This window comes from Microcebus murinus, chromosome 12 (assembly GCF_040939455.1).
Source record: "Microcebus murinus isolate Inina chromosome 12, M.murinus_Inina_mat1.0, whole genome shotgun sequence".
NCBI classification, from domain to species: Eukaryota; Metazoa; Chordata; class Mammalia; order Primates; family Cheirogaleidae; genus Microcebus; species Microcebus murinus.
Window position 1 is genome coordinate 71,611,060 of NC_134115.1, and position 27,633 is coordinate 71,638,692.

The window sequence follows — 27,633 nt, forward strand, 5'->3', positions numbered from 1 at the left end:
AGAGCGCGTAGCCCGCCTTCCCTTTATAGCGGCGGGGCGCGGCGGGGCGGGGCGAAGCGGGGCGGGGCGGGGCGTGCGGGCGCGCGCGGCGTGCGTGTGGCGGGGGCGCGCCCGCTCCGGCCTCCGCGCCCGCCCAGTAGTCCCGGCCCCGCCCCCGGGGCTGCCGAGCCGGGAAGGGGCGGGGCGCTGGCGGGGGCGGGGCGCTGGCGGGGGCGGGGCGCTGGCGGGGGCGGGGCTGGCGCAAGCGCCCGGCGGAGCCCAGGGCCCGGTGCCCTCAGCCCTGAATCGCAGGGCGCCCCCTGCCGGTACCCCAGGTGGAAGTGGTGATGAGTGACCTAAAAGGCACATTCGCGGGCGGGGAGGCAGGGAGGCGGATTGCCACCCCCAGAGCCACAGGGCCACGGAGCCCTTCCCGGGCCACCAGGGAATGCGTCAGCCGGGCCTTAACCGAATGCGCCCACGGACAGTCCTGGCACCGCCCAAGCAGGGCTGCTGGATTCCTCGAAACGGCCCGCCACGCCCCGGCCCCCAGCGTCTTGAACCCCACAAAATGCTGAGTAACGGTGACCAGGAAGTGTCTCGGTGTGTGCGCCCTCGCCTCCTTTCCCGAATGTATCGCGGCGGTTCTCTGCTCTTTCCCCTCCGTCCTGTCCTTTCACTTTCACCGGCGAACCCAGTGCGCCCGTGTGACAAAGCAGTCTAGTGCGGTGGAGACGCCCAGTGGACTGGCTGGGCTCTTGGCGGGCAGACGGTGGCGCGTGAGATGTCAGTGCCGCCAGGGTGAGCTCTGCGGAGCCCTGCAGCCTAGTCACGCAGGTCCTGACCTCCCGGGTCTCAGTTTTCCCTTTGGTAAAAGAGGAATCTTGATGGTCTCTGTCTCGTGGTGGTGGTGTTTTGAGGATCGAAGTGCTTAGGACAGTGCTTGGCATACAGTAGCTGTCGTGAGTACTAATTAGGCTTGCTTGGTGTCTTTTGGGGCCTGGCAGTATTTGCAGTGGCACCGGGGCACACATTTGGGTGAGTTTTTTTCTACCAGAGGCAGACTCCTGGAACAGGGAAGACGGAGTTAGTGTTGATCCAGGCATGCATGTTGCAGGTTGAGTCTGGCAGGACTGGGATTGTGGAAGGTATGTTAGCTGGCATTGTGGAGCTGGGAGGGCCTGTCAGCAGCTGGAAGTGGAGGTGAAGAAGCTGTTGAGCTGGAGAGAGGAATGAGCCAGAAGGTTGGGAAGAAGGGTCCCATGTCAGCATTTTCAGAGCTGAACGGTTCTCAATGAATACATCTCTGTGTGATTGGTGAGGGGTGGTGAAACTGCTGCCTGGCTTCCCCTAGTCCCCCTGGCTTCCTTCTTCCTGCTCTTTCAAACAGAGAGGAAGGGAGAAAAACCAGAGGTTTCTAACCTGTTGTTTAGGTTTTGAACCTAAAGTTTCTACAGGGCTGAGGAGCACAGGTCATGGATAAGGATATAGACAAGGGACATGTTCTAAGGACAGCCCTAGACCCAGGGAGGATGGACTACCTGCTTTGAATGCAGCAACCTTCCCCAAGAGAGGAAGGATACTGGGGCAGAGAGGGGCCTCATGGAGCACCAGAGAAGAATCTACAACCTGATTTTTCTGCTGCTGGGTCTTCAGTCCCACTGCAGCCCAGCTTCCTGGCTTATGTGTGTGTTGGTGAATTTGCTTGGGAAATGACAGCAGGTCATTGAGTTATAGGAAGGGCAGTGCATGCCATCCTCAGCTGACTTCTTCTGTCCAAGGACTTTCCAAATGGCCAGTGACTTGAGGGGGTACAAACTCTCTCCCACCTCCTCAGGACCAATACAGAATAGATGTGGAGGCTGGTACAATTATAAGGAACTGGGAGGCCAGAGTATGGGTTAAGAGTCTGGACACTGTAATTAGACTCCCCAGTCCTCATCCCCACTCTACCACTTCAAAGCTGGGCAACTCTGGGTAAGTCTACATAGCTTTTCTGTGCCTCAGTTTCCTCATCTGTGAAATGGGGATAATAATAGCTTTTGCTATTATAAGGGTTAAGTGAGCTAAAATATATGTAAAATGCTTAGAATCTTGCCTCGTGCGTAGTGAATGTTGCTTGAACTATGATCACAGGCTATTAAATGGAATGGTGAAATCTAAGGTGGAAGGAGAGACTGTAAAACAGGTGTCAGTCTTAAGTGGATTAAGTAATCAAGACAGTAGTATAAACAGTGAGCTCTATAACAAAGTCTCCAAGGAAAAGGGCTTTTTCTCCCACAAAGGATAGAAAATAAGTGGGCTGAACCGGTCCTAAGGAGCAAGGTCCCCTACCTACAGGGACATGAGAAACTGAGCCCTTAGGATTTCATTTGTGTCAAGGTGGTGACATTGTATGAGGGGTTCAGGAAATGTAGGGGCAACAGGAGGAGAGAGAGGGTGATGGAAACGCTTACATTTGGAGGGTTGGCTCTGTGTATTAGTCAGAACTCTCACTTGCAAGGAGAAATTCTGGATCAAAATGACTTAGACCAAAAAGAGAATTAGTAATTCATATTACCAGGAACTCTAGGGGCCTGAAGCTGTCACAAAAGGACCAACTCTATTGTTTCATTCTTAGGCAGGCTGTCTACTCTATGTAAGACTGGCCCAGGCAGCGCCAGCCTTAGGCCCCTACTAGTTTAGGATCTCTGCAAAAGAGCATCCCTCTTCTTTGTTCTAGCAAATGCCCCAGAGGCTGGCCTTCATTTACTTAGGGTGTAGGGGAGGGATTAATTTTGCTTAAACCCTTGGGCTATGTGTAGGGAAAATCCAGGGGGTTACCAGCTAAAGGGGAGATGGATGCTGGACCAGCAAAAATGATATTTTCACATCATCAAGAAGAACAGAAATGAGTAGCATGTGCGATGAGTTTGCTTCGGGCTTCTGGGTCAGCTCAGTCTAAGGCTCCATGTGGAACTAGGTCAGCTGTCTTTGTTTGGGTTACAAACTGGATTTGAAGAAAATGCAGCTGTAGGACTCCTGAAAGAAGTTCTTATTGGATCCCAGATTTCTCTGAATATGGTTCTTGGCCACCTAATACAATATAGCTGGGCGTTCTCGTGATACTGCAGATTCCTGGACCACGCCCAGGCAGACATATAGAATCACCATCTTTTGAGGTAGAGCCTTGAAATCTGCAATTTTTTACAAAAGCATCCCAGGTGATTAGGTACACTAAGATTTGATAAACTTTGCCATGGGCTTTTCAGAGGGAGGCCAGCATTAGTTAAGCTTGAAGACTGCATCTAGCAAGAGAGTTGAGATGAAGACACAAAAGAGTACATGGTAAGTGACACAAATTATGGAGGTCAAAGTACTATGATAAAGAAAGTGGTAGAAGGAAAAGGAACAAATAAACATGTGTGCCAGGGCCAGAAGTGGGTGTGTCTTATCGTTTCTCTCAACTTTTCTTAGGAGATAGATATTATTCTCCCCATTTTACAGGTAAGGAAATAGAGGTTCAAAGAGGTCACCTAGTTACATCAGCTGCTCTCTGTTCACAAAGGGAAGTGCCAGCACAGTTTTCAAACCCATCCACATATCTCGAATACCCCTCATTTCATCAGTGAAAAATATCTAACATCCCTTATGCTAATTTGCAAATGCTACAGATTACAGTACTTCAAATGTTAACTATTTAGATTTTTTAAAAACTAATTTATGCATAAATACATATCTCACTTTCAATGCTAAGTATTTAACGTAAATTTCAGAAAATATAGTAACCCCTGTGAATACCCTACCTGCGCACCAGTGCTCCCTGTAGCCCCTAATCTGGCCCAGTGGTCCCTCCTTGCCCCCTTGAACCCTTTCACTCTGTACCCTGGAACCACCTGGATTCAGCAAGCACAGCTATATTCTTAGACGTTTGAGATTTTTGCTCTTCTGAGTGTCTGTCAACATGGCATACAATGCTTCATATTGTATGTGAGGGCCATGAGGTCAGGCAAGTGGTTCCCATTGCTATCTCCAGATTCTTTCTCCTTCAAAAATCCCATGGATTTTTTGGAAAACATTTCTTTTTTTTGAAAAAAAGAAACTTGACCCTTACAACATGTAACAAAATTACTCAAAATTTACTGTGCAACTCCTAGAAGAAGATATTGGAGATAATCTTTGCAACCTTGGGGTAGGCAAATATTTCTTAGGTTACAGAAATCACTAACTATTGAACCACACAAAAAAGCATATAAGGTGATGCATATGCTAATTAACTTAATTTAGCCATTCCACAATGTGTACATATATTGAAACATACTGTACACCATCAATATATCCATTTTTTATTTTTAAATAAGAATTTATAAAAGAAAATAAAAACAAACAGGAGATGAAGCCAGCAGTCTTGCAGAGCTGTAAAGAGATAGATACATGCTCCAGTAGGTGGCTTTTACTATTAAACTGTCATCTAAATAAAATAAAATAAACTATTAAAGCTGAAAAAAGACATTGTTTAAAAATAAATGAAAAGGCAAATCACAGACTGCGAGAAAGTATGCTCAATACATAGATCTAACATAGGATTTATATCTAGAATGTATAAAGAACTCTTACAACTCAGTAAGGAGACAAGAAACCGGTAAAAACAAGGCAATAGATTTGAACATACATTTCTTAAAAGAAGATGTGTAAATGACCAATAAATATGTGAATAGATGCTCAACATCTTTAGTCATCAGAGAAATTCTAATTAATACAGAAGATCTTAAGGAACCCAAAACTACTAGAACTAATAAACAAGTTCAGCAAAGATGCAGGATAAAAACCCAATATACAAAGTTCAAAAGGGTGAATTACTTTGGTATAAATTAATAAAAGAAGCACAAGACTTGTATAGTGGAAACTACAAAACCTCATTGAAAGAAATTAAAGAGTTAAATGGAAAGACATTCCATGTTTATGGATTAGAAGGCAATATGGTTAATACTCCCCAATTGACCTAGAGATTCAACACAATCCCTATCAAAATCCCAGGTGTTTTTTTGTTGAAATTTACAAGTTGATTCTAAAATTTATATGGAAATGTAAGAAACACAGAATAACCAAAACAATCTTGAAAATGAAGTGAAGGACTTATACTTCCTGATTTCAACACTAGACACAAAACTACAGTTACCAAAACAGTGTAATACTAATGTACAAGTGTTATGTATCCATAAAAATAAAAATAACCCCCCAAAACAGTATGGCACTAGCATAAAGATAGACATATAGAGCAATAGAATAGAATTGAAGGTCCAGAAATAAATGGATACATCTATTGTCAATTGACCCTATCAAAGGTGTAAGACTATTCAATGGGGAAAGGATAGTGTCTTCAACAAATGGTGCTGAGACAACTATGTATAGATACAAAAGAATGAAGTTGGGCTCTACCTCATACCATTTACAAAAATGGACGCAGAATGGATCAAAGACCTAAATCAACGAAACTCTTAGAAGGAAACATACTTGTAAATTTTTGTAACCTTGGACTAGGAAATAATTTCTCAGATATGACACCAAAATAACAAGTACATAAAAATAGATAAGTTGGACTTCATCAAAATAAAAGAAATTATGCTTAAAATGAGGGTGAAAAGACAACCCACAGAGTGAGAGAATATATCTATAAATCATATATCTAATAAGAGACTTGCCTAGAAAACATAAAGAACTCCTACAACTCAACAATGAAAAGATAACCCATTTTAAAAATGGGCAAAAGATTCAAGTGGACATTTCTCCAAAGAAGATATATTAATACAAATGCCTAATAAGCACATGCAAATGTAATCAACATCATTAACCACAGGGGAATGCAAACCACAACTACAATGAGCTACTACTTTACACCCACTAAGGTGACTATAATAAAAAAGACAATAAAGTGTTGATGAAGATGTGGAGAAATTGAAACCCTCATAAATTGCTAATGGGAATGAAAAGTGGGGTAGCTACTATGAAAAGCAGTTTGATAGTTTCTCAATAATTGAAAACTAGTTACCATATTATTTAGAAATTCTATTCCTAGGTGCATACCAAACAAAGTTAAACACAAGTACATACAAAAACTTGCATATGAATGTTCATAGCAGCATTATTGTTAATAGCCAAAATATAGAAACAATCCAAATGTCCATTAACTGATGGATGGATAACAAAAGATAGTATATCCTATGCTGGAATGTTATTCAGCAATAAAGTGGAATGAATGATACATTTTACCACATGGATAAACCTGGAAAACATTACCCTAAGTGAAAAAAACAGACAGAAAAGGCCACATTCCATTTATATGAAATGTCCAGAATAGGCAAATCTACAGAATCAGTAAGTACATTAGTGGTTTCCAAAAAAGGGGAAGGGAGAATGGGTAGTGACTACTAATGAATATTGTAGGAGTTTCTTATTGAGGTCTTTAAAATATTCTAGAATTAGATAGTAGTGATGGTTACATAACTTTGGGAATATACTAAACATTACTGAACTGTAAAAAAAGGGATAAGGATATTTATTCTGCCTCCACCAATTAATCTAATGTATATAAATATGCTTTGCAAATTGTAAATAAAAAAAGAAAAGAAAAAGGAAGAAAAAGAGAAAAAGAAAGAAAGAAAAAAGCTAAAGAAAGAAATAAAAAGAAAGAAGGGGGGAGAAGGAAGGAAAGAAAGAAAAAGAAAAAAAGATAGATTGTGCCTGTAGAAGCCAGGTGAGTTCAGTTCTGTAATCATGCTTTGGAAACCTTATCTTTCCTAAGGGCATGAGTGAATACCACAAGAATATCTTTGCCTAATACCATTAACATCTGGCATAAGGCCAAGAGACAGTTTGGCTCTTATGGGAGGAAAATTTGTTTATCTATATCCACTAACCAGGAAATGTATATTTTTTATTATCTGCTCCTTACCTACATGGGTGTTGGCGTTCCAAAGAATTCAGTGACACCCTATTAACAATCCAACTATGCATAATTATTCTTATGAACAGCTGAGCTTTAAGGAAAAGAGACTGATCCCATGAAAAGAGTTTTGTATGACTAGATCTTTTAGATGTTAAAGGTGTAAAAGTTTAATTGAAATGTATAGCCGTGCAGGATGTCTAATCCTGGAATCATCTAGACATCACTTGATTACAAAGAAGTTCATTAAATGCTCCAGCCATGCTGTTGCATGGCCGCAGTGGGCCATTCATGCCGGGGCATTCAAAATTCTGCTTGATGTTGTCAACTTTGAGGGAACAGTCAAGGTGACACAAGCCAAGATGTAACAGATTATCACTGAATTTTTATCCAGTGAACTTTTGTTTATCGTTGTAAATTGGCAAGTTCATGAGGCCTATGTTCTATCATAACCCTCCTCCTAGGGAAATTGGATCAGTGCTTGAATATGAATCTTTATCAGCAAAGAGAAATAGAAAAGATAACACAATTTAAAAATATATCATAAGTAACTTTTGCTGGATATGAGGTCATCTTTGTTTTGCTGATAAAGGATATTTTTATTCCAATAAAGTATTCGGAGACCTTGACTTGTTGAAAGATGTTATAAGTTTATTAAGTTAACAATGGTGTTTCTGAGGGTTTGCGAACTATGGCTTAGAAAGGCTCTCACCAAACAAAAAATTAAAAAATACTTAACAGAAAATACAAAACTTAATGGTAAAAAGAATGAAGAACTTTTGCTTGAATGAAAGTATTCTGGCTAAAATGTCTATATGAAATCTAATATCATTTGAATTAATTGTGGTTAAGCCACCAATTTTGTTTTCTATCATAGCTTTACTTCTATGCTGATCAAAATTGACTATGAATAGTGCATAAGAAGCATAAATGCTTTAAAGATAAAATATTTAAAGTAAGGAGAAAAAAAATCACTTCGGCAATTTTCAATCTTGTTTTAGCTCTGGTTTGCTTGTCTTTTGAGTTTTGAAAAGAGGATGTTTAACTTCAAATTTAAGAACTTTTATATTGATTTAGCTTAAATATTCAATTCTGATAACTTGAAAATGATAAAACCAGGAAATTTAAATTTTTAAATAATCCAGTTTTGCATTTGTTGTAGCTCGTGCTGGACGTTGGCCAGGCTCTTGGGCCTCCTCCACATGGCCTTTCATCTTTCAGTAGATCAGACTGGGCTTCCTTACCTTCAGGTCTTGGGGCGGGGTTTGAAGAGGAAGAGAGCAGAAGCTATGAGGCCTCTTGAGGCCTGAGTCTGTAAGTCCTACACTATCACTTATCCTGTATCTACTGGTCAAAGAAAGTCATAAGACCTGTCCAGCTTCAGGGGATGGGGAAATAGTCTCCACCTCCTATGGAAGAAGTATGAACATTATATTGCAAAGGGGTATAAATATAAGCATGGAACAAATCACTGGGACTGTCTTTGTAAGCAATCTACCCAGTCCTTATTTTCATGGCTCAGGAGACAGCTATAGCCATAACGGCCATGTTGTAAGCATTAGAATGGGGGAAGGGAAAAGGAGGGTATTCCTTTTCTCTTTGGGGATATGTCCCAGAATTTGCACATATCGCATCCCTATCATCGATCGGGACTTAGTTATATGGCCCTATCTCGCTACAAGAGAGGCTGGGAAATGTAATCTTTTTACCAGGTGCCCTGGTGTACTGTAGAAGAGAAGACTTTGGTGGGACAGAAGACTTTTGGTGGGACAAAACCCCGTGGTATCTGCCAGATATAATGCATCAATATATTGTCAACTCCAAAAAATGTTTTCACCTTATCCACATTTCTTAATTTCTGCTTCCACTGCTACTGCCATAAGTCAGATCGCCTTGTCTGTTACCGGGACCACAGCCACACCCCCATCACTTATTTACCTTCTACTATGTTTGTTCTCCTATAATCCATTCTTTACATACCAATATGTATATCTTAGCATGTCATGCCTCTACTTGAAACCCTTCGATGATTTTTTCACTGTCCTTTGAATAAAACTCAAATACTTATCATGGCCACAAGATCACATGTGATCTGGTCTCTGCCTAGTCCACCATCTCATCCCCAGCTCCTTCCCACCTGCACTCATGTGTCTCCAGGCACATTAGACTTCCAGAGTTTCCTCTCTCTGAGCACTTTTCCCCTTAGGGTGCTTTCGAGGAGGTAACTGATCACACTTTGGGCACAGTGGCTCGTGCCTATAATCCCAGCACTCTGGGAGGCTGAGGCAGGAGGATCGCTTGAGGTCAGGAGTTTGAGACCAGCCTGAGCAAGAATGAGACCCCGTCTCTACTAAAAATAGAGGAAAATTAGCTGGGCAACTAAAAATAGAAAAACTTAGCTGGGTGTAGTGGGGAACACCTGTAGTCCCAGCTACTCGGGAGGCTGAGGCAGGAGGATCGCTTGAGCCCAACAGCTTGAGATTGCTGTGAGCTATGATCACACCACTGCACTCTATCTCAAACACCTTCAGCTTCTTTAGTAGGATGGCAGGCTTTGGCTTCACTGTCCTTCTCAGCTTTTCCCAAAGTGTGGGAGCCACACTTTTGTATGAGGATATTAGGCTGTGTGAGAAAAGAAAGATGATGCTGGGGGGGAGAACCCTACCACCATCTATTTTAGTAGCCTACTCATATTAGAAATTCTCAATTGGTATGAGATTCTTGGCTTCACATTTGGCCTCCAGAGCCATCCCAGCAGCTCCAGCTGTGAAGGGATGAAGCAGGAACAATCTAGAGGGGCTGTGACCACCTTATAAGCACCACTCAACCTCAGCAACCTTTTTTTTTTAAATTTTATTTCGGCATATTATGGGGGTACAAATTTTAAGGTTTCAAAAAATGCCCTATCCCTCCCTCCCCCAACAAGTCTGAGTTTCCAGCATGACCATCCCCCAGATGGTGCACATCTCACTCATTGTGTATGTATATACCTGCCCCCTCCCCCCTCCCACCTGCCCAATACCCTATTACTGTAGTACCTATGTGTCCACTTAGGTGCTGCTCAGTTAATACCAGTTACCTTAGCAACCTTTATTGTCACTTAATAAGCCACTGGCCCAAGAGACCCACCATTCCCTGGCAGGTGTGCCAGGTAGCAAATTTCATGGTCAAGAACCAATATGCTTCTTTCATGATCAGGAGAAGACAGAAGGGCAGTGTGTCTGGTCTGTAGCTATTACCATAATTGCATTGTTTCATCACACCACCCGATGACAAGTGGTGAATTAGCATCAGCTCTCATTCCAAAGGGGATTCAAGCTATGAAGACATATTATTCTGGGGAAGTAAGACAATTAATACAGTATAATTTAGGAGTCAAAAATATTAATGATGCTTTTCACACTACAGGTTTTCAATGTCTTCATATTCTTAAACTTAACAATAGTGAGATTATTGTCTATGAGAAGAGTTTAGTTTTATTAGTCAGGATAGGCTAAAGTGGTGTGGGGAACCTGAGGCCTTAAAGCCACATGCACTTCTAGGTCCTTAAGCGTGGCCTTTTGACTTAATCCAAATTTTACAGAATAAATCCTTTTATTTTTAATACATTTTTGTTCATCTTTTACATTTTTATTTTATTTTTAAAATGAATGTATTTAAAATACCAAAGAATAAAATAAGTTCAACGAAATAATCCTCACAGATTGACCAGCACAATTGGAACATTAGTAAGCCATCAGGGATAAATTGACGGCTAGTACACTCGTGATTTAGTTCTAACGTCCCCCATCTGACTGGCAGCACTACTTTGGCGAGAGTTTATGGGGGTCAAGTATGCCAGTCTGTTATCAGCTTTTGACAATGGTGCACTGTGTTTCTGTTTGAAGTAGAATTTGTGAATAGTTGTACAGCTCAATAGTATTTTTTAATTCTGTCTGCTTAACAGCCCATGTATGTCAAAGAAGACCAAGAGAACGTTGAAGGAACAAAACAGATTTTTTAATGGGGATTGGGGATTGCAATATTATCGTGTTTCTACTAAAGATAAGATGATTTGCTTGCTCTGTGATACTGCAATATCAACATTAAAGAAATTCAATGTTCATCAGCATTACAGCACTCATAAGGACCACACATATTTTAAATTAGAGGGAGAGGCATGAAAGGTTGAATTGCAGAAATTAAAAGATGAAAACTGAACGAAAAGACAATTCTTTCAAGCAGCAATAAAACCTGGAAATAATGCCACTGAAGCAACTTATAAAGTAACTTATATACTCAGGGGGGAAAGGGAAGCCATTCAGTGATGTTGAAAATTGTGAAAGAATGCATTGTCAAAGTTGTAGGATGCTTAGACCCTGATAATGTTTCAAATACAAACAGCTGCCTTTTCCAAGGAGAACCATAACTGATCAGCAACATGAGTTAGCCTTCAATTGAACAGAACAACTTCATGAAGCTCTTCATAAAGAAAATATGTATTATTCAATCACTTAGGATGAATCAACTGTTACTACCGACTCCGCACATATATTCTACTTCATTCATGTCATAACAGAAGATTTTCTTTGCTATGAAGAGTTACTCATTTTGGGCACTCTTGAAAACAGAACACAGTGAATAGATATCTTCAACAAATTTCAAGATAAATATCATGAAGTCAGATTGAATTTGGTAAATTTAGTAAGTGTATGTACAAATGGTGCACCTTCTGTGACAGGAAAACATGAAGGGTTTATTGCACAGAAAAATAAGTATTAACAGATCCAGGTGCTCTCATTTCTTTCCTTTGTATCTTGCATCAGCAAAATCTCTGTGCTAAAGCTACTATTTTAAGTGACACTTTGCAACAAGTTATAAGTATTGTTAACTATATTGGTACAAATGCAACATGGTATGGTCAGTTTCATAACATGCTAAAGTTGAAAGATGAGGTATTCGGTGTGGGTTTGTGGTATCATTCTAAAGTGTGTTGGCTATTGCAGGGACAGATGCTAGCCAAAATTTTATCTCTCTGAGAACGGATAGTTAAATTTTATGAAGAGCTGAATCAGTAATGTGGATTATTGAAAGAAGATTTCTATAGGAATATAGCATTTCTGAGTGATAGTATGTAAAATCAAAACAATTTGAATTTTTTTTTTTGCAATGTAAGACTAAGTCTAAATATGATATATGGCAAAAAAAATCCAACCATTTTGAATAAAGCTATATTTTTTGAAAACACTTCTTTAAAAGGAAATTTTGGGTGAAGATTTTCCCCAGTTAGCAAAGGTCACTGATGATATATGTGACTCATTTGAATAATATACAGCTGTTATAGACCTACTAATTGGAGAATAAAATGAAAGGTTGACTGACTTTGAGAATCATGATTTCACACTCAAATTAGCATTTCAGCCTCACCTACTTGATATCACCTAGGCATCTAAAGAACTACAGATGCAATTTACTGAGCTCTCAGTAGATGACATTTTAAAGTCATTGTTTGATGCTAAGAAATATCCAACTGAAATATGGGAAAATGTAGTAGAATACCCACACCTTTGGCAACATGTCCAAAAAATGCTTTCTTGCTTTTCCACCACTTATTGCTGTGAATCTACATTCTCCTACCTAACCCAAATCAAGACGTCCTTAAGGTCACAAATGACTGATACCCATCTAGAGGATCAACTGAAGCTGCAGACTTCCATGCTGCAACCAAATATTCAAATAGTTTCCAACAAAAAGCAGATACAACAAAGTCATTAAAAGGTTAGCTAACTTTAAGATTAACGAATAATTTTCATTTTTTGAAGTTATTAGATACTTAGCTAGATTTTTACAAAACAATATACATTTTTAAGTATATCTAATTGAAGTTTCTTGAATGTGGCCTTATTTGATTATAGCTAAATTAATGCAGCCTTCCAACATGAAAAGGTTCCCCATCCCTGGGCTAAAGGAAAACAAAAGATCTAGTAAGGGAAAGGTTTGTCTATGCCAGAATTTTGTGACCCATATATTTCAAGTCATTTAACATTCCAAAATTGTTTTCATTTTACACTTAGCCTAGTTGAAGCAGGAAGCATTGCATGAATTTCCTTCAAACACTGACAAAACAGAAACTTGCGAAAACTCTATTCTGCTATGGCCCGGACTTTAGAAGGTAGTATCATGCTACTTCTGCTTTAAAATAAAAATATTATTTTTCCCCTTTGTGTTTCATAGTGGTCTGAATGCTAGAAGAAAGATTCAAATTTTTGTAGTCGATGTTGAGGTTTGTATGACCAGGGTTCGTAGTTGCAAGCAACCGAAGCTTACATTGTATGATTTATTCTCACAAAATTTCTGATAACGATGTAGAACTAAACTTGGAAATTGAACAGAAGAAAGGGAGATAATTAGCATGGAAGGCAAGTCACAAACCCAATCTGGTGAAGATTCTCCTGCCTTCACCACTAAACACTCTGGTGCCACCAGAAACTGGATGCCATTGGATTAGGGTAAAATAAAATACAGGATGCTTAGTTATGGTGGAATTTCAAATGAATGAATAATTTTTTAGTATAAATATGCTCCATACAATTTTTGGGGCATTCTTATCCCAAAAAATTATACTAAAAATTGTTGTTTATCTGAAATTCAAATTTAACTGGATCTCCTGTGTTTTCATGTTAAATCTGGAAAGTCTACACTGGATGTCCCATTGCTACTGCCACTGCTGTCTTTGGAAACTAGCTACCACCTGCCAATCAAATGGATTTTCCAGGTGTTTCCTGGCTCTTTCTTTCCATCATAGGTTTCATAAAGAACCTGAGTGAGAGAGGAGTGTGCAATTGCTGGAACTTCTGTTACAAGCCCCTGCTCTAGCTGCAAAGTTGGTCAGAAAGCTCATGGTGTCTTCAGCATTGTTTGTGGGAAGTGGTCTCACTCTTCCACTAAATCTTAAATTTCTCAGGCATAGAGGTGGACACTAGAGAAGTTCAGATGTTGGGATGGGGAAGACAGGAAGCCAATGTCTATCCTATTTTTTTTAACACACATTTCTTCTCTTTTTTATTATCTAGTGGCCCGTGAGTTGAAGGCTAGGCATGATTAATATAATTCTTTTTCCCAGTGACTGGTTTAAGAACTCAGATCTAAGCCAGTTACCAGATGGCATCACTTTGGCCACTGGGTTAATTCAAGATTGGGCACGTGACCCAGTCTGGGCCAATGAGAGATGAGAGGAAAGTTTGCTGGAGGATTCTAGGGAAAGTTACCTTATTCCTGATACCTGAATTAAGTAATGATCTCATCTTCCTCCAGATATTGTTTTGTGTACTGGTGAGGCCTGGAAATTCTGCAGCCATCTTGCTACCAGCCTGAGATGAAGAACACGGAGAGAAAACAAGGGCAGAAAGTATTATGGTAATTGCTGAGAAGTGGAACTGGGACCACTGGATTAAGTTCCTGGAAGCTTGTCCTACATCTGGACATCCAGTTATGTGCACCAATTCATTTTCATTCGGCTTAGCAACTTCAAGTTGGGTGTTCTGGTATTTGCAGCCAAAAACAACTGAACTGAAAAAAGGATTCATGACTGCGTGAAGCACTTTTGTAAGCTTATCATTTGCTGAATTCTGAAAGTTTAGCATAATGTTGTTTTGATTGAACCAGAAATTATTGCTGTTATGAAACTGTGAGGCAAAGATTAGTATTTAAATGAATGCAACACAAACAACTAGAAATCTGCTTCATTAGGCCATAGAAAGCAGTTTATGATGATTGCCAGATTCTTGCTCTTTTTGCATGAATGCCCCAGGATGAGACAGCTTCTCAGTGAGTACCCTCTACAGAGAGAAACATATTTTGGTTTCTGGAAAGACCTACAGTGCAAACATAAACAGGATTTTAAAAACATTACCCTCCCTCCTTCTTTCTTCATATGGTGGACAGCTGCTACTTTGGCCTGCCCGCAACCTTCCCCACTTCTTTGGCAATAGCATCAGGATCTCCCTGTATGTAACTCTCTCTCCTCCATGCCTGTCATCCATGCCTGTTGGGACCAGTCATGTAGGTACCACATCTGTTCCCTATCATTAGTCCCAAAGGTGAGCATGTGATTTCAGGCCAATTGCACTCTCTCACAAGAATGCAGATCTCTAGGGAAGTGATACAAGAGAGAAAGTTTTCTTGGAGTCATTACCAAAGGAACTCTTCATGGGTCCCTGCTCTTGAAATTCCTAGAAATGCCTGGTTCCTGTCCTCTCTGAGGCTTGATTCAAGCCCCTACTCCCACCCCAGCCCACACAATGACTTTGCTTAAGGTAGTCAGTGTGAGTTTCTATTCCACACCACAAAAACCTCAGCCAATGCTCTCTACCAGAACAATCCTTGAACAAAACAAGCTTTATGTAGGAGTTATGTTTTCTGTTTTCAGTAGGCACGTGTGACTATAAGCCTGATATCAACCTGTTCATGGTTGATATCATGCCCAAACTATCGTATAATCAATTATTACCCAATGTTTATTGGGAGCTAATGTGTATTTTGTTTTTTATTTAACACTTATATAGCACTTAGTGTGTGCAAGGCATTGCTTATTTGTCTAAGCCTCATTTCAATACAGTGATGTCAGTACTATAATTATTCTCATTTTATGATTTCGAAACTGAAGCACAGAAAGGTTAAGTAGCATGCTCAGGGTCACACAGCTAGTAAATGATGGAGCTATGATTCAAACTGTGACAGTTTAACTCCAATCTGTGCTTTTATCCCCTGTCCAAAACTGGCATCATCAGAAGGCTGACTCTTAAAATATAAAATCAGTGTCTAATGAATAAGATTAGATTTATGGAAAAACATCTTCATGATAAAATGTCTTCCAGGCCAGAAGCAAGAAAGGTAAACAGAGGTGTCTGAAGCCTTTGGCTTCCAACGTTCAATTTTTGAGCCAACTGAAAACTGCTGAAGAGTTCCAGGGGAATAATATCCTCATCTAATTAGTTAGCAAGCATGAACTAAGCCCAAACACCTGCCACTGTTTTTCTTTCACTGTTGCCAGGTGATCTGTGAGCAGCCTCAGATCAATAAGTAATTATAATTGGCACTGAATATAATTAATTATGTAATTTAAACTTTGTAAGTTTATTTCCATTAAAACTGCCCCATAAAACTGGAATATTTTAAAGGCGGCTGTCATGGCAAAGGGGAGAGATTAGAAGATTAAAGGCTTTTTCACATTTGACTCAGCCACGTCCTCCACTGTGTGAATTCTCTCAACCCACTGTCATAAGCTCTAATAAATATCTATGGGACTATTCACTCATTTGTTCAACTACATGGATCAAGTACCTACTACTGTTCTGGGCACCGAGGATATGGCAGTGAACATGCAGGTGAAAGTCTCTGCCTTCATGGTGCTGATATTCTAGTAGGAAGTTGCAGTTCCAGCACTGGGCAATTGAAAAGCTTGAATTGCTCTAGGCTCGGGATTGTTTCCATTACTATAGAGAATGAAAGAACGAATTCACCTGAGGGCCATGCTGAGTCTCTGGGGGAGACATCAGTTGGTCTGGGCTTTCCAAAGACTCTCAAGGAGAGGATACTGTGGCCAAAGACTGCCAGGCAGATGTCACGGTATCTGCATGGAGATAATGATGATTTGTTATCGAGTGTTTAAGGTTTCATATGAACAGATTGTGCACTTCGTGTACTCTAATGTACTTAATTCTCACAAGCTATGATCTACTGTATTTCATAAATTTGCCAGCCAACCCATTTGCACATCTTCTCTGAAATTGATGTGCATCCTATAAGCCATGGCCTCTTACTGTGGTCAGCAGGATGGAGGTGGTAAGGGGGATATTGCCTGACAATGTTGCACTTGGTCATAGCTGTTCATATTTTTAGCATTTCAGTTGAATTATGAACATTTTCGATACTGTGTGTTTTAGGTTATCTGTTGTTTATAATGTCTTCCTGGTTCTTGTCTGAAACCTTCTGTTGATACCTGCTGGTTAGATCATCTCACAGAATGGGTCAATGGCATGGATAAAATCTCCTAGATGGGGCCAGGAGGTGGATGGGGCATGCATAGTGGAGCACTTCTCTAGGGAATGCAGCTTCACCAATCCTATTGATGGAACAGTGGGTGGTTTTGTATGGGAAAAATCTAAGCAAGGATTATGTCCTAATTTGATGTTTTTCTTTTTTTTAAATGGTACATGGTGTGTATCATAATCAAAAGCATCTTAGATTCAATGAAATAGAGTTATTTTCCCCATTTTACAGATGAGGAACTGAGGCATAACAATGTGAATTAATTTGCCCAAAACTCCACAGCTAGAAATGACAGAGCCAGGACTTAATCCTGAATGGTTCTGTACTATAATGCCTCTCAGTATAGATGCCGCTGGTTGAGGGAGGTTATTGAAGCCTGATTTACTTATTCAATTAATAAGTATTAAGTGCCTAATATGGGCTAGATATTGGTATATATTTGGGGACAGGTACCGTGGTGAACAAAAACTTGCAACTATCCTTGTGGAGTGTATAGCTTAATAAGAAAATAAGTCTTAATCAAATAACAACGGGAATAAATGTAAAGTTGCATCTCTGAAATAAGAGGCAGGAGAGCTATACAGTGCTGTGAAAATGTAAAATGAGAGGCCGGCCTCGGTGGCTCACGCCTGTAATCCTAGCTCTCTGGGAGGCCGAGGCGGGCGGATTGCTCGGGGTCAGGAGTTCAAAACCAGCCTGAGCAAGAGCGAGACCCCGTCTCTACTATAAATAGAAAGAAATTAATTGGCCAACTAATATATATAGAAAAAATTAGCCGGGCATGGTGGCACATGCCTGTAGTCCTAGCCACTTGGGAGGCTGAGGTAGAAGGATTGCTTGAGCCCAGGAGATTGAGGTTGCTGTGAGCTAGGTTAACGCCATGGCACTCACTCTAGCCTAGGCAACAAAGCGAGACTCTGTCTCAAAAAAAAAAAAATGTAAAATGAGGGGCCCTTCTATAATCTGGGAAATCAGGGAAGTCTTCCTGGAAGAAGAGTCCTTTGAGCTAAAGGTAAATAGACAAAGAGGGTGTAGGGAGAAGCATCCCAGAAAGAGGAAATAACATGTGAAAAAAGCCCTGTGGTGGGAAAGAACTTAGCACTTTTCCAAATTGGAAAGAAGCCAGTGACATGTCTGTTTGAGTGTGTGTGTGTGTGTGTGTGTGTGTGTGTGTGTGTGTGTGTGTGTGTAGGCAGGGGCTCAGAGGGTTATGAGATGAAGGTAGAGAGGTAGACAGAGGTAAGATCACATATGGCCCTGTAGCCATGTCAAAGATTTTGTCTTCATCCTGAAAGCAATGAAGGACTTTCATACCCCCAAATCAGTCATTGACTAGGGGCTGCCTTTGGAAGGGTCATGACCTTTGGGGAAAAGCACTACCATCAGCCAAGGGTTATTCTTAAAAGAAGGGGGTCATCTGGGAGCCATTAGCAGCCAATAGCCACAGCAGCTAGTTGTTGGGGTCCTCCACTTGGTATAGGGGGTCTGGGGACATTTATAGCCCTTGCTGCAGGAACTTTGCTCAGCTTCATGGTTCATAAGTGTCCACAAAAACCAGGCGCTCTGAAAAAGACTAATCATTCCTCATGCTGAGACCAAGAGAAATGTGTCCTGTTGTGGTGTGATTTGCAATGTCCTCAATAATATCCGTAGAGTCAGTCACTGAGCGTCCTAGGACTGTTTCTTCTAGCTCTCCTGAGGACAGAGCAATCAGATGCTCTGAGAAGGCACAACTTCCCCAGGCACGGAGCTATTCTGATCTCCGTGTGACAGTTTGGCTCCTGAAGGAATCCACCAAGTCCTCACATCCAGGGCTGGGGGTAGCCAGAGGTGAAATCGTAAAGTAAGTGAGAGCATCTTTTCTGTCCCTGCCTCACCTTTCCGGAATCTTGCCCACCCTCTTAGCATCCTTTTCTCTACCCACTTCACCACTACCCTTCCTCTACCTGGTCTCCCACTTTCAGCTATTTTGAGGATGTTTCTTTCTTTATTTTTCTGAAGGAACCTACCTTAAAAAGAAAAGTGTCAGGGATTTCATGGGGTACATCTGGGAATATTTGCATTTTAAAAGCCACTGGGAGAGGACAGTATTTACCATTAGCAAATGAATAGTTATTTGTGTAATTTAAGGCATCTGGAATCCTTTAAGTCATGTAACATATATATAAGCTCCCCATACAAACTACATATACAAGGTGATCAAATAAGGAAACAGCAGGGAAAAGTTGGGAAGATCTAATTCTGCTCTCTTACTTTGCCAATAGACCAGTCCAGGGCATTACTCTTAGCGAGTCTGTCTTCCTATCCCTCCTGTAGCTTGGTTTTCTTTTCATCAAAGAGAGAGTGGCTGAGTGGATAGCATTCCCAGACCTAATCAAGGACATAAACAAGGACGGAATAATTCTAATATATTCAATTTCCCTACTATGGTCATAACAAGAGTAATAGCAATGACACAACCAACAATTAATGAATGTTTTCAAGCTGTTAATCCCTTGAAATCCCCAAGCCTCATAAAAAGGAAGATGTCAATGGACTTTCTGGTTAATAAAGGCTAAACCCCAACCTTTGGATCCTTCTTAACTACATCAGCTTGAGTACATATTTGAACTGACCTAGAATGAGTGTTAAAATGGTCAGAAAAAATGAATTTGATCAGTATAGTCTCTCATAGGCTTAACATTGGGGAGATTCTGGCTTGATTAAGGGAAAAATTACATTAAAGGTAAAGTAAATTGTCCAAAGCCTCAGAGTTCCAAGAAGAGGTTTTGGGGAAGGGATGACACTGGCAGGTGCCAATAAGAACTTTGCTAGGTTTAAGTTAAGACATTTTATTGTGGAAAAACAAGTGCAATGAGGGCTGCAGTCGAATTAAGCTAGGAACAAATGAAGATTAAAACTGGAGACTCCCATCTTCATGGTGAATGTTCATTTGCCCGAAATAGATGCTCAATCACTCTGAACTCTTTTCTTGAGCAGTTGGTGAGAAGGCCAACCACCCTCTCTATTGAGGTGTGTTCACAGTGTTTTGTGGCTTGATTAGGCACATATGTAGTAGAACATTTAGATGGCAAATTTGGGAAAAGCAGTTTTTATGCCAAAACCATCCTTTGCTATTTTAAGAAGTGCTTACTTCTTTATTTCTCTAGTGTTTCTTATCTACCCAAACTTGGTCTATCAGTGATTTATAAAAGATAGTAGACAGTCTACTAATCATCTACAAAGATTAATTTTTGGTCACACCTTACCCTACTGTGGTTAAATATTATTGTCAGCTTTATGAAAGGCACTAAAACACTAAGCATTTTTTTTAAAACTCTGGTCTTTTTGGATGTCTATAGGATGACTCCTCTTTATTGCACTTTATAGTAGAGGTTGTTTGGCATACAAAAGAAGTAAAAAAAATAAATGAATAAATAAACAAGCAAATAAAGTAGCTAATATGTTCAAAGAGATCATAATCTGGCTGGAAAGGTAGAAATGAAAACACGATCATCCTCATTGCCAACATCATTACTATTCTTGAACACCTGCTATGGGCAGGTACCATACAAAACACTTCATGTACATTATCACACTCAATACTCACAATGACCTTTTGGAGGTGGTCATTATAACCTGGTTTACAGATGATAAAACTGAGCCCCACTGAGGTCTATGGCTTGGCAGTGGCTGAGTCATAACTGCAAACCTACGTCTGCCCAACTTCAGAGCATGTGATTCTTCCATTACTGAATGCTTCCTCCACAGGAAAGCTTTGAAGCCAAATGCAATGATTAATTGCTAACCAGAGTAACAGAGACAGAACTGGTCCCAACCTGGAGTAGATACATTCCTGGCTGCTGCTGCTATCTCTTCTGCCTGGCTTTGGACTGAGTATAAGTTCTCAGCCTCATGTGTGATGCACGTGGGAGCAGATTGTAGACTTGTAAACTGTATAGAAACCATGCAGTGTGCGAGTTGTTATTCTATGTGTTAAAGACAAGATAGAGAATAATGCAGACACATTTTCTCCTTCCTCCAGGATCAATTTATAGATCATGAATGTGTTAGATTTAAGCACATGATCTTTCTGCCTTCTAAACTGCTTTTCTAAGTAGAAATAGAAATGCATTCCTGGTCTTAGTTGAAATCTTATGTGATTTCACAGGTGAATTTGGGTGCAGAGAGAGAGACAGAGAGACAGAGACAGAGACAGAGACAGAGGAGAGCACGCTCAAGCTTTAAGTCCTTGACAAGCCATAAACCAAGTTAGTCATTTTGTTTTCAATGTTACTAATTTTTTTTGAGATTTGTCCCTACTTCTGAGAACACTCATCTTCTGTTTAAGGTGTGGTGGTAACTTCCATTATAAAGTAAATCTATTCATGTACAAACAGTGAATGGATTAAGTAAGTGATAAAGGTGATACGCAGATGACTAAAGTTTAGAAAGTCCATGACTAAGGAATGCTAACACAGGTTGCATTCTTACCTGACGGTAAATTTCCCGGCTGGCCTTTTCTGTGTGGATGGAGAAATTTTCTGGAGAAAATCCCCACCCTCTTTCCTAAGTCATTGCTCCAGGGGTGCAATGACTTCATAGAAATACTGCGCAGTATGTTGCTTCAACTCTCTTTCCTTGGCTGCTCTTCTCTGACCTCTCCTTAGCATCCAGTCTTTTCTTAAAAGCCCTGATGTGCAATAGTAAAATGAATGCCTCCTTTGAAGAGGATGCCTAATGGGAAAATCTTAAATATATGCCTTGAAAAACTTGATTACAAAGAAGATAGGCTTAGGTTGGTTTTTTTCAGAGTGAGCACCCATGACACATGTAAAAAATTATTGGTGGCACACAGATTTGTAGGAACACCCCTGGGAGAGGGGCATGTGCTAGGAAAGGCAATTGCTCTGAAACCCATTGCCTGCATCACAAGGTGCATGGGCCCTGCTATGGCACCAATAAAAGAACTGACCAGCTTTTTATTTGCTTCCAGAGAACCTTTGTCATGTGAGTTTACCATGCCTATGATTTTCTCTAGCACACCTGGGCTCACATTTGGGCTCAACCATTTACTAGCTGCACACACCTTGGATCTTGGACAACCTACTTCATCTCTCTGAACTTCTGTGTCTGTACAGTGAGAACAGGATTACTGATTCCATACGGTTGTGTGAGGATTGAATGAGATACTGTATGTGTGTGTGTGTGTGTGTGTGTGTGTGTGTGTCCCTTTTGGGGAAGGAAAATTTACCAAGTAAATGATGGGTGAATGGAGTTGCAGATATTATAAAGGTAACTTGTGGTGACTTCAACTATATGATGAGAGAGAGAGAGAGAATAATATAACACCTCCCACTCACAACCACACACACACACACACACACACACACACACACAAATACTGGGAACTTGGTGTGCTTATTCAGCTGGGTACCATCTTACTGCACAGACTGATTCCAGTATTTTAAATTAATATTTGTGGAAAAATATGGCCCTAGAAGCAAGCCAGCTACTCTACCTGGTCCCTCCATCAAGGAAATGAAGTGTTTCAGTGCTGCAGAGCAAAAACGACCATGTGACCCTAACTGGGACACAGGACCGATGGATTGGACTTTCTGGAAGATCTTCACTGGGGTTACTTTTTCTTAACCACTGTCTTTAGATCTTAGCCTTGTGTAAGGTGCCAACTCCTTTAAAGACTTGCTAAGCTCTGATAAGAGTTTGTGTAGCTGTTTTTCTGTTTATTTGGGATTTTTAAGCAGTGTTGTTTATCAAAGGGTTGCGGATTATTTTGTCATTACTCTTTTGTCTTAATGGCTCATTGATGTTTTTAATCAATCTTTTGGTGTATTCCACCAGTGGTGCCAAATGCAAGTATGCATGAGAATCTTCCGGGTTTTCCTTGCATGTGCCTCTCCCCTGATTAAGGTGTCAGAAGTGGGATCTGATATGAGCATTTCTAACAAATTCCCAGGTAATGATTATGTTCCTGGTCCCAGCTCCTCATTTTGAAAATTCCTATATTAGGTCATTCATAACAAAGATGAGGTTGCTAATTGCAATGGCCTTCAACTTGACTCACCAGAACGCACAATAAGAAATATATGTTGCATTGTGATTCTAGTATAAACACATATATAACTAAACAAGTTTCATAAAATAATACTATACCCTCAGTAGATGCATTCTGGTATTTTTTGTTTCATTTTAATAAAATGCTGACCCACTAATTGCATATGGTGAACCATTATTGGGTAATGTCCTAGCTGGAAAATACTGTTACTACATGATAAATAAAAATTGCCTTGGTAAAAATGTACAAGTCAGCATTAGACAATAGGCATAAAGTAAGTTACATCTGTTTCTCTTTTCCTATTATAACAGAAAGGCCATTGTAAAAGCATGGACTCTTTATCTACTTTTAGGCAAGTAAAGTCACATCGAGACCTTGGCTGCTGAAAGTGAGATGGAGAAGCCTTTGGTTTCCAGGGAATTCTCTTGGATTCTGACGTATGGATTGCTTTATCGTTAAAATGGAAGGCAGGATTAAAACAACAATGAAGAAAACTGAACACCCGCTTGCTCCAACACGTAGAGAGATGTTTTACATGCTATAGAATGTAAAATGCCTGAGGCTGCTGGAGTGATTCATGTGACAGCTGCCACAACTGGGCGTGGAATTCATTCTCCACCCTGTTCTTCTCCAAGCACATTTCCGAGGCTGCTTTTCCCAGAGGGCCAGAGACTTGTGAGAGTTAACTATGGTTTACAGGTGGTCTTTGACTTTCATTTGTTTAACTGGCATATGCTGAACATTGACATTAATTCTTGGTGCACACAACGTGACCTTTCTAGAGTCACTGCCTGTGTAATGATTTTCCAGCCATCCTCCTACAATGGCCTGTGCTCTGGGATGGGTGGGTCCCCAGCTAGAGTACCAGGCATAGTCACATACCTTTACTGGTGCCAGGCTGGTCTAGGCCCAGGGGCCTTGTTTTGGACCACAGCTCCCTGGACACATTCCTTGCCCTTCAATAGCCTAACTCTCTAGAGCAAGCTAGCTCCTGACTTCCATCCCTAGTATGGAAATCTTGTCTGAGCCAGGTTGGAGCCCGTGTCTAAGCCTCACCCAGGTATCACCTGGGCTTGCTAGAATGGCATGTATGGGGAAGGAGTGACAGGTTCAGGCCCCCCTGGACTTTTGCTTTGGTGGACTGAGGAACACTTTTTATTCATCCTACTTAATGGACCTAGCATATCTAGGCCCAGAGTTTTAAAGATTTCAGGCTGTGGAACATTACACTCTTGCTTCTGCAGCAAGGTTAGGCTTGTAGGAAAGAGCAATGCCAGGCTTGATACCTTCAAAAGTGTGTCCAATCTTCTCACCCCATGGAGGCTTCCATGTGCCTCACCAGGGCAGGGGTCTCTGGAAAGGCACAAAGCATCACTAATAGCATTTATGATTTTTGCTTAAAAAGGAAAAGAAATTTTGTTGGAACCAAATACTCTTGTAATACCTAAGTCTGAGTCTTTTTGACTTTGAGACCTGCAATTTTAATAAACTTCTTCCTCATTCTTGTGATCCCAGGTGGACAGTCATGTCATCAGGAATGACTTCTGTCCCCAGTCAAATCTCCCTAGGACATGCTCACAAAGCCCTGGTGCTTCTCCTTTGCAGCCCCAATTACAGATACATTTTTTTTTTCAAATAAACTTTTTTATTTTGGATTTATAGAAACATTGCAAAGATAGTACAGAGAGCCTCTGTGTACCCTTTACCCTGTCCCCTAACATTAACATCTTAACCTACCATGGTATATTTGTCAAAATTAAGGAGCCAACATTGGTATGTTACAATGCATTAAACTCCAGACTTTATTTGGATCTCACCAGTTTTCCCGCTTTTGTCCTTTCTCTGCTCCAGGCTCCAATTTGGGGTAACATTGCATTTAGTTGCCATGTGTCCTTGGTCTCTGGCCTGTGCACTGGGCTGGATACTGGGGAATCAGAGAGGAGACAGAGACACGCTCCCTCCCTGTGGCAGTGTCCCAGTATAAATGTCCTAAAGGAAAGGATAGGCAACTGGAGGTTACACACAGGACAAAGGGGATGTTGCCTGTGCTCCCTCCTGCTGGAGTCTTCTGTCTGTTTTTCTTTTCTGTAGTGGAGCAAACACTGATTAACTGACTCTTGGATTAATGCATTTCAAGGCATTGAGATCTATTTGTTAATCATTCACAATAAGTCAACTAGTCTTTCTATGACAGCCTTTTTTCTTTCTTATTTTTTTTTTAGAGGCAGGGTCTATCTCTGAAAAAATAGGCTGGAGTCTGTCTGGAGTACAGTGGCACAATCATAGCTCACTGTAACCTCCTATGCCTGAACTCAAGCGATCCTCCCAGCTCAGACTCTCAAGTAGCTAGGACTACACGTGTATGCCACCATATCTGGCTAATTAAAAGTTTTTTTTTTTGTAGAGATGGACTCTCACTATGTTGCCTAGGCTGGTCTCAAACTCTTGGCCTTACGTGATCCACCATGGTCTCCCAAAGTGTTGGGATTACAGGTATGAGCGACTGTACCTAGATATGACAGCTTTCTTAAGGACTTGAATTTCCTAAATTTAACCTCTTCCTAATGGGTTGACATTTAATTGGAAAATCAAGGAATCTGAATACAGTCTTGCACTATCTATGGGGGGTGGTTCCAGGACCTCCCAAACCCCAAAATCCACAGAACCTATTTGATGTAGTATTTCTGTATAACCTACACATATCCTCCTGTATACTTTAAATCATCTCTGGATTATCTATAATACCTAATACGATGTAAATGCTATGTAAATAGTTGTTATATTGTTTTATTTGTATTATTTTTATTGTTTTGTTGTTATTTTTAATTTTTAACTTTTTCTGGATATTTTTAATCTATGGTTGACTGAATCTGCAGATGTGGATATTGCGGGCACAGACAGCCTACTGTACTGGGTTTTCCACTAGTATTGGGACAAATTGGAGGAAAATATGTTCTAAATAAAAAGTTCTTCAGCCTTAAATGTGATTCTAGGACAAAAAGGAAACCTTCCTTTGACTTGTTAGGATAATTCTTCTTCCCAACCTGCTCCACTTCCAGGAGTATGGATAAGAAGCAAGAAGCTGATGAGCAGGTTCAAAAGAACAGGACACATTTCTAACCAGCAGGTACCTACAGGAAGCATAGGAAACCTGGGAATCTGGTCATTTTAGCAAATACATCCCTCCTAATTGGGGGCCAGCACCTTTTCACCTGTCCTCTTGAATGGAAAAGCCAAGCCCTGGGTGTAACTAATCAGGGTTTCCCCATCATTCCTTAAAAAGGCTTTGCTTAAGGTTGCTAGTGACCTCCTTGTTGTTCAAGCCAATGGCCAGTTCTCACTCTGCATTGTACTGGATCCCTTGTGTGGTGCAGTGGACACTCCCCCTTCCTTGATACCCTCTTTTTACTTGGGTACCACACTCTGTTTTCTTTCTATCTCACTGGTCACAAATTTTCAGTCTTCTTTACAAGATCTCCTTTTCTTCCCAGCCTCTTACTGTGGAGTGTCCCAGGGATCCTCGGTTCTCCTCTCAATCCATATGTACTCCCTTGGAGATCATATTTAGTCTCACTATTTTAAAACATTTACATGCTGACTACTTCTAAATTTACATCCCCAACCCAGGCTTCTTTCCTGAACTGCAAGTGTATATATCCTAAAGCCTATTCACGGACTGCACTTGGATGCCTACTAGATGTCTCAAACTTAACATGCCCAAACCTGAACTCCTGATCTTCCCCACAGACCTGCTCCACCCTCAGCCATCTCCATCATAGTGGTTGGCAACTCCATCCTTCAAGGTGCTCAGGAGAAAACCTGGGTACTATTCTCTTCAGACTTTTTTTTTTTTAATCAGATTTCATGTTCAATCTACCAGGAGATCCAATTCCAATTTACTCATTCATATATATATAAAATCTATCTCCTATTTTTCACCACCTCTCTGCTACCATCTTGGTCTGAGCACCCTTACTTCTTGCCTGGATTACTGCTACAGCCTCCTAACAGTGCACCTGCTTTTTCCTTTGCCCTTCCAGAGTGATATTCTCCTCTGCTCAAAACTTCACCAGCTCCCAATCTGACTTAGAGTTCTGATGACGTCCTGGAAAGCCCTATACAATCTAGTCTTCTGTGTTATTCTGTGCCTTGCTGTCCCACTGCTCTCTTCCTCACTTGCTCTGCTTCAGCCACTCTCCCTTGCTGTTTGCTTTGTTTTGTTTTATTTTTTTTGAGACCAAGTCTCACTCTATTGCCCCGGCTAGAGTGAGTGCGGTGGCTTCAGCCTAGCTCACAGCAACCTCAAACTCCTGGGCTTAAGCGATCCTCCTGCCTCAGTCTCCCGAGTAGCTGGGACTACAGGCATAATTATATATATATATATATTTGTAGTTGTCCAGCTAATTTCTTTCTATTTTTTTGAGTAGAGATGATGTCTCACTCTTGGTCAAGCTGGTCTTGAACTCCTGAGCTCAAACAATCCACCCACCTCGGCCTCCCAGAGTGCTAGGATTACAGGTGTGAGCCACCATGCCTGGCCATCCCTTGCTGTTTCTTGCACACACCAGGCACACATCTGCCTTGGGGTCTCTGTTCTAGCTGCCCCTTCTGCCCCAATTCCTCTTTCCTAGATAGAGTTTGGCTTGTT

The 27,633-nt window shown here is 40.8% G+C and overlaps 1 protein-coding gene and 1 long non-coding RNA gene across 4 annotated transcripts in view; one reads left to right on the forward strand and one right to left on the reverse strand.

The window, feature by feature from the left end:
• The window catches only part of TXN (thioredoxin), a 335,018-nt gene that overhangs the window by 11,632 nt on the left and 295,753 nt on the right, over positions 1-27,633 (reverse strand). The gene's annotated exons all lie outside the window — the stretch shown is intronic.
• On the forward strand, positions 244-27,307 carry LOC105855675 (uncharacterized). 3 transcript variants are annotated; one of them, XR_012922125.1, is made up of 5 exons: positions 244-582; positions 12,955-13,052; positions 14,195-14,485; positions 22,772-22,886; positions 23,338-27,307. It is a non-coding gene; the product is annotated as an uncharacterized LOC105855675 (long non-coding RNA). The 3 variants fall into 3 exon arrangements; XR_012922124.1 differs by lacking the exon at positions 244-582 and having other exon boundaries at positions 8,232-13,052; XR_002224698.2 differs by lacking the exons at positions 244-582; positions 22,772-22,886; positions 23,338-27,307 and having other exon boundaries at positions 8,229-13,052; positions 14,195-16,192.